This window comes from Gossypium arboreum, chromosome 10 (genome assembly GCF_025698485.1).
Source record: "Gossypium arboreum isolate Shixiya-1 chromosome 10, ASM2569848v2, whole genome shotgun sequence".
NCBI lineage: Eukaryota > Viridiplantae > Streptophyta > Magnoliopsida > Malvales > Malvaceae > Gossypium > Gossypium arboreum.
In genome coordinates, this window is record NC_069079.1 from 100586881 (window position 1) to 100599724 (window position 12844).

The following is a 12844-nucleotide window of genomic DNA, read 5'->3' on the forward strand; positions in this document are numbered from 1 at the left end:
AAGCTCAATCAAGGTATGTAACTAGTTCAGTTTTTTATTTTTTTACGTTTTTAATATCGTTGCAGTGTAATGTACAAAGCCCATGCATGAATTTTTGATTTTGATGAATATTTTGAGTTATGCATTGATGAATATTTGAGTTTTGTGATGTTAGTTGATGAAATATGAAATATATGTTTTGGATTAACATGTTTTGTATTGGAATTTTTGATGATTTTGAGTAATTAGGACTAAATTACAAAAAAAATAAATTGAGGGACTAAAACATGAAATAAATGAAATGTATGAACTTGTATGAACATAAGGAACATTCGGCCTAAGCATAGTGTATTCAAATTTTGCATGTTTTGTGTTTTGTGCAATTTGGACTAAATTGTAAAAAGTGTAAAATGTCAGGGTATAATGATAATTTTCCATTTATGTGTTTTTGGACTAAATTGAATAGGATTATGTTTGAATGAGTTTAATTTGAATATGTTTAGGTCAAGAACTAAAGAAATCAGATTTAGATCGGGGGAAAACTAAAGTTGTCGATTAGTTGTTCCGTTTCGATTATCGTTGTCTGAAATAAGTTTATAAGCAAATAAATATTGTAAATTTTGAATATATGTGAACGTAAAATGCTGATTTAAATTTTATAAGCTTGTATATATAATAGCCTAATGTGTATATGCTTAGGAATTAAGCTTACGAGTTCGATTCGACCGAGTTATGACGTTCGAAAGCCCCGTATGAACCTTAGGAATAGCTAGGATACATATGTCATGACATAGGATTCCGATATGTGATGTGCGAGTAAGACCATGGCATCGATATATGTGTGCGAGTAAGACCACGTTTAATACATTGGCATTAATATGTGATTTCGATATATGTGTGCGAGTAAGACCATGTTTAATATGTTGGCATCGATATGTGATTTCGATATATGTGTGCGAGTAAGACCACATTTAATACGTTGGCATCGATATGTGATTTCAATATATGTGTACGAGTAAGACCATGCTTAATAGTTGGCATCGATATGTGATTTCGATATATGTGTGCGAGTAAGACCACATTTAATACGTTGGCATCGATATGTGATTCCGATATATGTGTGCGAGTAAGACCTTGTCTGGGACAATGGCATTGATATGTGATAACATGTAAGACCACATCTGGGACGTTGGCGTTGTACGATATGTGTGATTATCCGAGTATCCTATTCAATTCCGAATGGTTCAACGGGCAATGATAAGTATGATCGAATGTGCAAATCGAACTAAAGTGATCAGGTATGAGATAGTTGATTATCTATTTGAAAATAAGGTAAGTTGGTTATTTGATATTTGATACAAATTATATATGATGCAAATGAAAATATTCATGTATATGAAAAGTATATTCGCAAAAGGTTATATATAAGTAATATCATAATTGTAATCTATGTGCAAACATATATGAATTGTTATTTTCGATTTTACGATTATAAAATGTGAATACTTATGAGATGATTAATGAGTATATGCATATAAGTTTATATATATTCAGTTATATAATAATATTATGGCTTAAAATTGAATGATATTTTGATAATAGATATTTGTATATTCGCCAACATAAAGTTTATATATAAAAGTATATGTTGTATGTGAATTTATAATGGTTTATTTTAGTTTAGTTAAATTAAATTATAAATGTGATTAAATGTTTTATTTGCTTATGACTTACTAAGCTATGTTAGCTTACTCTCTGTGTGTGTTTGCTTCTGTCTTATAGATTTTAGAGACTAGTTACGGACTCGAGAATCGTCAGAGAAACTTATCACACTATCGACTGTTTTCGGTATTTTATAAGTTGAATTTTGAACCTATGGCATGTATAGACTAGATTATTTTTGGATATGATGATTTTGGTATGTGTATATATATATAAGCTATGCGAAAAATGGCTTGTTTATTTGTTAAGTCCGGTTTCAAGGTTTGATTGAATTATGGTTATGTTTGATTGTGATTTTGGATGTGGTTTGTTTGGAATCAACCATGGTATATACATAAGTATGAATTATGCTTGTTATGTTATTCATGGTTAAAATGTTTCGGTTATGTCTTGTATTTGATAGTAATGGTTTATTATAAAAATGTTATTATTGTATTATATAGAGAGAATTGAATAATGAAAGTGTTAAATATGTGTACATGGCTTTGATGTATGTAAGTTAGGTTTGAAATTAGCAATTATGGAACACGTTCAATTGGGTTTTGATGTATGCTCGAATTGAATTAGTTGGAATTTTAAAATGTGCTCTTTTATGATACATGATTAATCAAGTATAATTATTTCTGAAATTGAAATTATGATTCATGTTTTCGAATTTATAATAAGTGAAGTGTGAATATTTGAGTTTGATAAGGTTAAAGTTTGCGTATTTGTGGCTATGCCTTATTTCAACGTGGAAGTGTATTTCATGGTGTATATATATATGTGTGTTATTAAGTTGTATGGTTCGACTTGTTTATTAGGTTGATTGATGATTTAGTAAATTGACATGAGGTAAATATATATTATGGTAAGTATATTCCATGACATGTTTGAATGGTGTTTTGGTTATATGATTTAGTTTAGTATTGATATGTATGACTTATAAATTAGTCATGTTGATAAATTTAATATATGGCATATATGTGGTAGTGTTAATTATATGATTCGGCAAATAGAAATGCTCAATATGATGTATATTTATATATTAGCTTATTAAGTGATATTTTGGTTTATTACAAAGTATATAAAATTTGTATGATTTTTGTGGTTAACTTTACTACCCGAATTGAAATAAAGTAAGTTGGTATTGGGTTAAATTTTGGTATAATGCATAGATGTGTAATTAGCATGATTGGATTCGACATTTGTACTTATAAATTAGTTTAAATTGATTTGATTTCATGATTATACTATGAACATGTTGTAATGGTTATATGACTAGTTATTAAGTGAATTAAATGCAGGATTATATTCGAGTGGTCATAGGTTTAGTTATAAATTAGGCTTATGAAATCATTTGTTGTGAAATGATCAACTTTGTTTTGATTAGAAAATGGTTTATTTAAATTTGTGGTTGAATGGCATAATTTGTATTACATATATGATTAATCTTGGTGGCCGAATAGGTGAGCAAATGAATTGATCATATATTTGAAATTTTGTTATGATGTTGGCATTTAAATTTTAGTATATTTGATTTGGTAATTATGCTTTGAAATGGTTTGTGGATTGTTTAATATGTGATAATTGACATAATGGTTTGATTATAAGAAATGTTATATGCATATATAGTAATAAAGAAAATGAAAGTTGACATTGAACAATGTATATGTATTTAGTATGTTTTAATAATCAATTAATGTATTGAAATTGACCATATGAATAGTAATTCAGGTTATAAGCTAACAAGTTGATTATATGTGTGTTTAATAAAAATTATTTTGTACTATGTGTAAATGATTCAAGAATTCTTAATTGAAGTTACAAATGTATACCTTCGAATATGATTTGAGTGATTGTATGAAGGTATGAAAGTTGTATCTTTCTGATAATGCCTTTTAATCCATTTCGGCGACGCACACGGGTTAGGGGAGTTACAAGAAGAAGAAGAAGAAAAGGAAAATAAAAAAAATTGTTCAAAAAATAAAAATATAGGGACTAATTGTGTAATTTGATCTAAAATTTTAGTTCGATATGATGAAATAACAGGCCACCTCATATTACTGTTACAACATTAACAGCCGTTAACAACTCAGTGATCATTTTGTAACAAAACAATAACGTAAGTGACTAAAATGTAACATTTCAAAGATAAGTGACTAAAATATAATCTGAAGCAAATAAAATGGATTATTTTGGTAGTTTACCCATATAAATATTAAAAAAAAAGATACATGTGACCATTTTTAAAGTTACTCGTGAACTAAAAATGAAAATATATTGCCACTATATCAAATACTAATCCTTTTGAAAAAAAAATTATAGGTATACGTGCCAAATCTTTAACACTTAAATAGATTTATTTACTATTTGGCTCTTAAATTATATATGTTTCTTACATTTGTACTTAAATATTTTCTTGTCTTATTTTAATACTTGAACTTTGTTTCGTTACTCGTTTTGGTACCTAAAAAACTAACAACATTAAAAATTAAGCTGGACAATGAGATCCATCATATCATCAATGATAGAGCACATTGATTGATAATATGGCAAGTTGACTAATGTTAATCAAAGTTGGTCATGAGATCAAACAACGACAGTAAAAAAACATCATTAGAAGTTAAACATTTTAAAATGTAAAAATAAATTGTAAAAATTTTAAAATTTTAATATTATAAAAATTGTAAACTTATTTTAAATATTAAAATTGGAAAAATAATTAAAATTTATAGAAAATTGTAGAACTTACTTATTAAAACTTTAAAAACTTGTAAAAATTATAAAATTGCAATTTTTAAAATGTAAAATTATTTATTTTGGGTGGGTGGGTTTTAATTTTTTAAATTTTAAAAAATTTTACATTTTAATTATAAAACCCGCCAACCCAAAATAATAATTTTATAATTTTATAATTTTTACAAATTTTTAATGTTTTTAATAAGTAAGTTTTACAATTTCCTATAATTTTAATTATATTTCCAATTTTTAATATTCCAAAATAATTTTACTTTTTTGCATTTTAATAATTTTACAATTTTTAACTTTTAACGATTTTTTACAGTCAACATTGGTCAACATAGGTCAACCTACCATATCATCTGTAAAATGCCATGTTATCAGTCAATATGACATGTCATCAATAACATGGCATGTTCTCATTGGTCATTTTGTTAATGTCATTAGATATTAGGTACTAAAACAGGCAAAAAGAACAAAATTCAAGTATCAAAATGGGACAAAAAAATTATATACCAAAGTGAGAAAACAGATATGACTTAGGGGCCAAATAGTGAATAAAGCCCCTTTAAATATACAAAATTCTTGACTAGAAGAAACTAGACGGAGACTTACTCGTTTGAAAAAGAGAAAAAAAAATGGATCTTACCAACCTAAGTATATGTAAGTTCTGTTTTAGTTATTTAACTAAAAAAGTTACAATTTGATCATTAATATTTTTTAAATGGTTTTTTATATCACTTTATCATTAAATGACTAATGAAATGATGATGTAGTATTTTCAAAATTGATATAATAACCAAGAGAATTGTAGCACAAAATTGATATAATAACCAAGAGAATTGTAACACCCCTCACCCAGTTCGATCATCAGACCCGAGTTATAGGGTGTTACGGCAGCCAACAGAATAATTACATGCAAAACTAAATTCAAAATTTCAAACAACATGCAATTATAACAAGTATTATGCATCGCAAACAAAATTGAGTCTAAATCAAGCTTACAAAAGCTCTAAAATTAACCCGGGAATGAGTAGGGATCAAACACTAAAAATTCATCAAAAGTCACACGGCCATCAGGTTGGGGCGTGTAACAAACTGAGGCCGTGCAAATTCTAGATGACCAAATCTATAGTACTCACACGGGTGTATGGCTAGCCCATGTGGGACACGGCCATGTGGTACAAAATATGCCAAGTAACGCCTACTTTATGTCAAATTATATCAATAACCTAATTGATTATCAAATGGACACTTAAACCTGCATAAAACCTTTTGAAAACATATATCTAAACATTTATTAACCAATGACAAGTATACTCAACTCATTGCACATCAATTGACCATTTGGTAAATATGCCAATCTATGAATTCATCAAACTCTTCAAACATATACAAAACATTCACTTAACTCCATTTCATACACCAATTTAACATGCCTCATTTGCAGGGTGAAACTAGGGGGCTGGCAAGGGCCTTGACCCTCCCTAAAATGGAAAATTTTCTATTTAGGCCTTTTAAATTTTTAAAATTTTAAATTAGTAAAGATAATTGCAATTTGGCCTCCTAAAAATATAAAAATTTGATTTAATCATTTATAAATTATAGAGATATACGCTATTAAAATGGTGAAATTGCATTTTTGCTATGATAAAAATTACAATTTAATTTCAGCCCTCTAAAAATTTTTCTAACTTCACCCCTACTCATTTGACACCAAGCATCTCACTTGTTCGAACATTTTATATCATATTAATCATGCAATTATCTCGCATTGTTCCACCTCATTTTCATATCAAAACAAACATATCAATCTCACCACATTAAATCAATCACCCACATTCAAAATTAGTCATTCAAATGTTTCAAGCATAACTTACCATAATACTATCATGTACACTTTTAAACATCATACTTAAACATTCAACAACCAAAGCTAAGCATCACTTAAGGTTTAAATTCATGAACACTCAAAATAACATATATACAATACAAATTCTATTTACATGCCACATAACCGAGTTTGGAACAATTTAAAAGACTACCAAATTATAAGCTAGATAGTGTGAGCTCCAAAGTGATTTGACCGCTTCATTCCACGAAAGATAACTGCAAATAGAAAAAACATAATAGAGTAAGCATTACATATGCTTAGTAAGTTCATGTAAAATTTTACTTAACTTACCTTGATCAATCAACAATATAAACAATTAAGACATACTAAGACTAACATGGAATTCCTTTGGCATACTGTTTAGAGGTTAGTTTGTTTACATGACATAAATTTATAACATTATCAAATACATGTTTAACATGTAACACCCCTAACCTGTCTCCGTTGTCAAAGTAGAACATTTAACTTCACAATAGAAACAATTATACAAATTAAATCTTAACATTTAATAATTGAATCTAACCATGGAACAAATTACACTTACGGGAATTAAATCGAGCCTACGGGGCCCTAAAAATAGTTTGGGAACATTTCGGGATCAATTTGAAACAAAAACAAAAAATTTTAGAAAAACTTGAAAATTTTGGAAACAGGGGTCACACGACCGTGTGGCCAACCATGTGACATAACCCAAACCATGTAGACATTCAAAGTCTAAACACACGGTTGTGTCTTAACTCGTGTGTCTGCTCGTATGGATATTTGAAGTTGGGTCACACGGTCATGTGCTAGACCGTGTTACATTCTGCCTTAAGACACACAATCATGTCACAGGTTGTGTCTCAGACCGTGTGAAACCTGCACCTAAAACAATAATGACACACGGCTGTGTGATAGCCCGTGTACCAGATCGTGTGCTTCACAAATTGTCCCTAAAACAAGCCAAAACATTAACCTTTTTCTTGCACAACAAACCATACCATTTCCAATCATTTTTACACAACCAAAACACTTTAAAACATACCAAAATCAACCAACTTAGGTGTTTAACCAATATGCCATTAATTGGCACCACAATTCAACACATCAACTTGACTCAATTCAACATTTCAAATTCATTCATTAAACATAAATTATATATACCAAATAACCATTTCAAAGCATACCATTCAACCATATTTTTCCTACTTTCATATGAGCATACATAAATGTCACATACCATATATTTACACTTTCATTTGCAATTCATCAACTAAGGACATTAAGACACATATAAGCTTGGCACAAACTCAAAACAAACCAAGTTATCAAATCATCATTCAAGATCTATTACATGCCTTTTATTACCATCAACCAAAGTAACCAAAAACTACCAAAATGATGGATAGATAGTGTGATTGTGCTCCGAAAAGATTCCAATAGGTCGAGCTTTTCGATGATCTACAGGAAAAGAAAACAACTACTTTAAGCAAATAATGCTTAGTAAACTCATTGATAAACCATAAAAGTAACATGTTTTAATCCCATGCTTGGCATGTTTGTGGATGATTTATTATGTAAATTAGTGAATTTGATGCTTCTAATCCTTTAAATTTATATTTTTATACTTAGGCGAGCAGAGGGAAGTGAAAGGAGTGAAAAACAAGGCAAAATCAAACAAAAAGAGTTGTTTTTAGGAACCATACAGCTTGGGCCCTTCCACACGGGCCGGGCACACGCCTATGTGCCAGCCTGTGTTAGTTTCGAACCATGTTTCCCTTTTACGTTGAAAAACTCAATTTTTAGGGTTTTTGAGCATTCTAAAATTTATAAATACATATAAAAAGAGGACTAGAAAGGACACGCGGAGTAGAACGAAGAAATTACTCGAAGAATGCCATCAAAATCAACTCAGAATCAGATCGCCTTCAAGATTGAATATCTCCATTCAAATTTCCTTCAAAGTTTTATTGGGTTTCTTATGTGTTGTTGTTATTCTAATTTTGATATGTTTTCCTCCCATATTATGAACTAAATTCCCTAGATACCTAAGGAAGATGAAACCTATGATGAATTTTATTATTTGATTTTCTGAATTATATGATAAATACTTGATTCTTGTTCTCAATTATGTATGCTTATTTCTTACTTTAATATTTTCAAGATATTAATTCAAGTTTGATGTGCTTATTTCAGTGGAGTAAAAGTCTCTGTTTAAGAGTAGATATGGCATAATTGAGTGGAGTTGCATGTAATCCTAGAAATAGGACGACATAAATCTACCGAATTAGAGTCAAATCTAATAGGGGAATCCATAAATCGAGTTAATGCGACAATAAGAGTTTTAATTAAAAAGAGATTTCAATTAATCAACCTAGAGTCAGTTGTTCTTACTCTTGAAAGAGATATTAACATAATTTAGGATTTCTACGGATCAAGGCATAAGTGAATAAATCGTCCAATTCAAACTCAGAATAATAAGTGAAGTATAGGTGGATTCTTTCCTGGGTATTATATTTCTCTTTGGTTATATTCGAGTATTTTCTCATTCTATTCTCTGTCGCATTCTTAGCAATTAGTTTAGTTAATTTTAGATTAAAAACAATTCCTCAATTTATCGACTAGATAATAAAATTCCTCAATTTATCGCTATATAATAAAAAAATAGTAATTACTAGTACTTTTAGTCCTCATGGATACAATATTCTGACTCACCATAGCTATACTACTATTCGATAGGTGCGCTTACCTGTGTCGTAATTTTAGTTAGTTTAGTGACTCATCGAGCTTTTGGCATCGTTGCCGAGGACTAAAATATTAGGAACACTCAATTTTTATTAATTTAGCCATTTTTACTTTTATTGCATTTTATTTTTGTTTTTAGTTTAATTTTTGTTTTCTAATTTTTTTTTTGTTTGCTTCTACCAGATTCCTTTAGTATATGACTAGAAGAAATCTGTCAAGACCTTTAGTATTCGACAGTGAGATTGAAAGCACAACTCGCAGAAACCGTAGAGAAGTAAGGCAGAATCGGTAGAATATAGTGGAAGAGCAAGAGGACATCATTAAAATTACTTATGAGATAGCTGAAAATTAGAATAATCAGCTACCTCCTGTGGTTGCTGTGAATCCTATAAATCCAAATCTTGCTCCTCATACTATGTACGATTATGCCAAGCCCACTCTAACTGGGGCTAAATCGAGTATTGTGAGACCTGCTATTGCCACAAATAACTTCGAACTAAAGTCAAACACCATTCAGATTATTCAACAATTTGTTCAGTTAGATGGTTTGCAAGATAAAGATTCAGATACTAATTTGGCCAACTTTCTGGAATTCTGCGACGCTTTCAAGATAAATGGTTTTTCTGACAATGCCATTCACCTTTAGTTGTTTCCCTTCTTATTGAGAAATAAGGCTAAACAGTGGTTGAACTCCCTACCACGAGGTTCTATCACTACATGGGATCAAATGACTGAAAAGTTCTTATTGAAGTATTTTCCACCGGCTAAGACAACTAAGTTAAGGAATGATATCTCTTCCTTCGTGCAAATAGATTTAGAGACTCAATATGATGCATGGGAGAGGTATAAGGATTTATTACGAAGGTGCATTCACTTTAGGTTACCTCTATGGTTACAAGTTCAAACTTTCTACAACGGTTTAAACCCCTCGTCTAGGCAATTGATTGATGTAGTCGTCAGTGGTACTTTGAATAATAAAACACCTGAAGAGGCCTATGAAATTATAGAAGAGATGTTACTGAATAATTATCAGTGGCAAGTCATGAGGACGAAGTCGATGAAAGTAGTCGGTGTTTTAAACATAGATGCGGTCACTATGTTATCGAATTAAGTAGAACTTTTAAGTAAGGAAATTGATGGTTTATATGATTCTACGCAGGTACATCCGGTGATGCAGTGCGATACGAATGGAGGAAGGATGAACAATCCAGAATGTCGATCCTACAGCCCTAGCACAGAGAACGAACAAGTCAACTATATAGGTAACAATTTTAAACCTCAGAATAATCCATACATTAACACTTATAATGCAGGTTGGAGGAACCATCCCAATTTCTCTTGGGGTGGTCAAGGAATTTAGAGACCAAAACCCCCTCCAGACTTTCAACAACAACCTTACCAGCAAGAGAAAAAACTGAACTTTGAGGAGATGCTGACGAAATTTATTTGGTGTTAGAAACCCACTTCCAAAACGCTGAAACAACACTTACAAATAAAAAAGTGTCGATTCAAGGACTCAAGAACCAAATAGGATAGCTTGCTAAGTTGATTTCAGAAAGACCACAAGGTAACTTGCCTAGCAACACCGAAACTAACCCAAGAGAGCAGCTTCATGCAATTATGATTCGAGATAAAGAAGGGTTAGTTGAACTTGAACCAGAATTAAGGAAAGAAAGTGTGGTAAGTCAAGGTAAGGTTGAGTGTAACACCTCGAATTTTGGGACTAGAAGAAATGGGCTTCACAAAATTTACGTTTTTGACTCTGCTTGAATATGACATAAAATGTGTATTTGCTTTAGTGGTTAAGTGTTCTGAGTGTGTGTGAGGTCCCAAGTTCAAGCCTTAGCTTGGGAAAAATTTGGGTTTTTGATGAATAAAGCCTTACTCTTATTCAGTGGGCTTAAGTTTAAATGTTAATAAGACTATATCAGAATGGGCCTGCTGGTCTAGTGGTTAAGTGAAGTGTTAAGTACCTAGAGGTCTAAAGTTCAAATCAATGTGATAGCAAGGGAATTATTTTTATCGCGAGTTTTGGCTAAGAGTTTGAGTTTCACTGGAAATCTGAGTAGTAGGTGGTTGAGATAGAGTGGGCAGAGGGATTTGGGTGATCAGTTTCCTAAATTTTCTCTGTAGAGAAAAACTTTTCATCTCCTCTCCGTTTTTCCCTTTTTTCTTTTTGCTTTCCGTCGAAATTTCCCTTGTCTTCCCATTTACTGAATTTTCTTTTACTTATCTTCCACTGTAGTCTTATCATTCTTTGTCGTTGGCATTTCTTTGTACAATATCGGTAAGCGAAGTTTTTGTATTTTGTAAGATGGATTTTCTAGAACGTTAACTGGGGTTATATTGACGTTTTGATAGCGGCATGTAACGAGTATTAGGGCTCTTTTCGTACCATTTCGTTGTGAATTGATTCAAAGTCCGACAGTAAGTGTTCATCGTTTTAGGGATGAGTACCTTGGTTTCGGGATTTTGATTTATCATGAAGTAAGACTGATTGTGGTGTTGAATTGTCAAATATAGGTTCTAGAGTGCTCGGGGGTGATTATGTGTTGAAATTGAACTAGGTGTGTACTTCGATTGCATAAAAAATGGGTTCTGGCGAAAGTCGAAACCGAAACTGTCGACGCCACACGGGCGTGTGGACTGCCCGTGTGGAGGCCGTGTGGTGATACACTACCGTGTAATCAACAAGCCAGGCCGTGCGGGTGCCACATGGACACGATAGACACGAGCGTGTAATGGCTTATAGGCCGTGTGCGAGGCACGGACTCAGGCAAAAGGGTAGTGTGGGCCACACGGGCATGTGGGCCCATACGGGTGAACCATACGGGCGTGTGGGAATCTAGGCCAGGTCGTGTGATCGACACGGGCAGGGCACACGAGCGTGTGAGCCTCTTTAATCTGAAATATTTTTTAAGGTTGCACGGGTCACCCAAGTCGACTGTGACCTGTATTAGGGTCGGTAAACCTTATCTAGACTCTTAATTCTGTAATGTATTTGTTAGCATGTTATACCTAGCATGATTATCTGATCTGTTCTGAAAATAAATGTGTAATCCATTTGTCTGCATTATAACATGCCATACCTGTATGATGTATTGGATCGGGCTGGGTTTGATGAAGTGAAGGAAGTACTAAAGGACTTCATAATCCCGTTATCTGGCAGCTAAGCTGCATACTTATGATATGTGTTGCATTACAGTACCTTATGGTGTGTAGGGATGGATGGGTTGATTGTATCCCCATATATGGTGTGTAGGGATGGGTGGGTCGATTTTATCCCTACATGGTGTGTTGGGTTGGACGGAGTTGGTGTACAGGGCTGGTGGACATATTCTGTTGATCTGATCTGTTATGCATGCTATATCTGAGATGGGCTGAAGCCCTAAGACTGTATTCTGTTATCTGTTTGTATGCATGCTATACTGTGGGTATGTACACACTGAGTTGTGAAAACTCACCCCTTTATTTATTTATTTGTTTAGGTAACCCCCAATAGTAGGCGGATCGGTGTAGTGGAGGACTCGATGGTGACCACGTCTGTAAACATTTTGGTTATGACTTTTTACATTGGTTTATTCATTATTTCTTTTGGAGGTTCTAATGTGACTTTGGATTTGGATATACGACTTTTAATTTAGGTTTTGAACTGTGGAAAAGGACTATAAATTACAATGTCAATATTATGGTTTTCCTGAAATAAATTAAGACTTTTCGTAAATAAAAATGGGTTCTTAAAATAATAATCAACAAATGGTTCAAAAGCTTCCGCGATAAAGAATCATTTCCAAACAATACGAC

The 12844-nt window shown here is 32.0% G+C and overlaps 1 pseudogene; it reads right to left on the reverse strand.

Moving 5' to 3' along the window:
• Nucleotides 1-9815: 9815 nt before the first annotated feature.
• Nucleotides 9816-9916, reverse strand: LOC128282792 (small nucleolar RNA R71; annotated as a pseudogene).
• Nucleotides 9917-12844: the final 2928 nt, after the last annotated feature.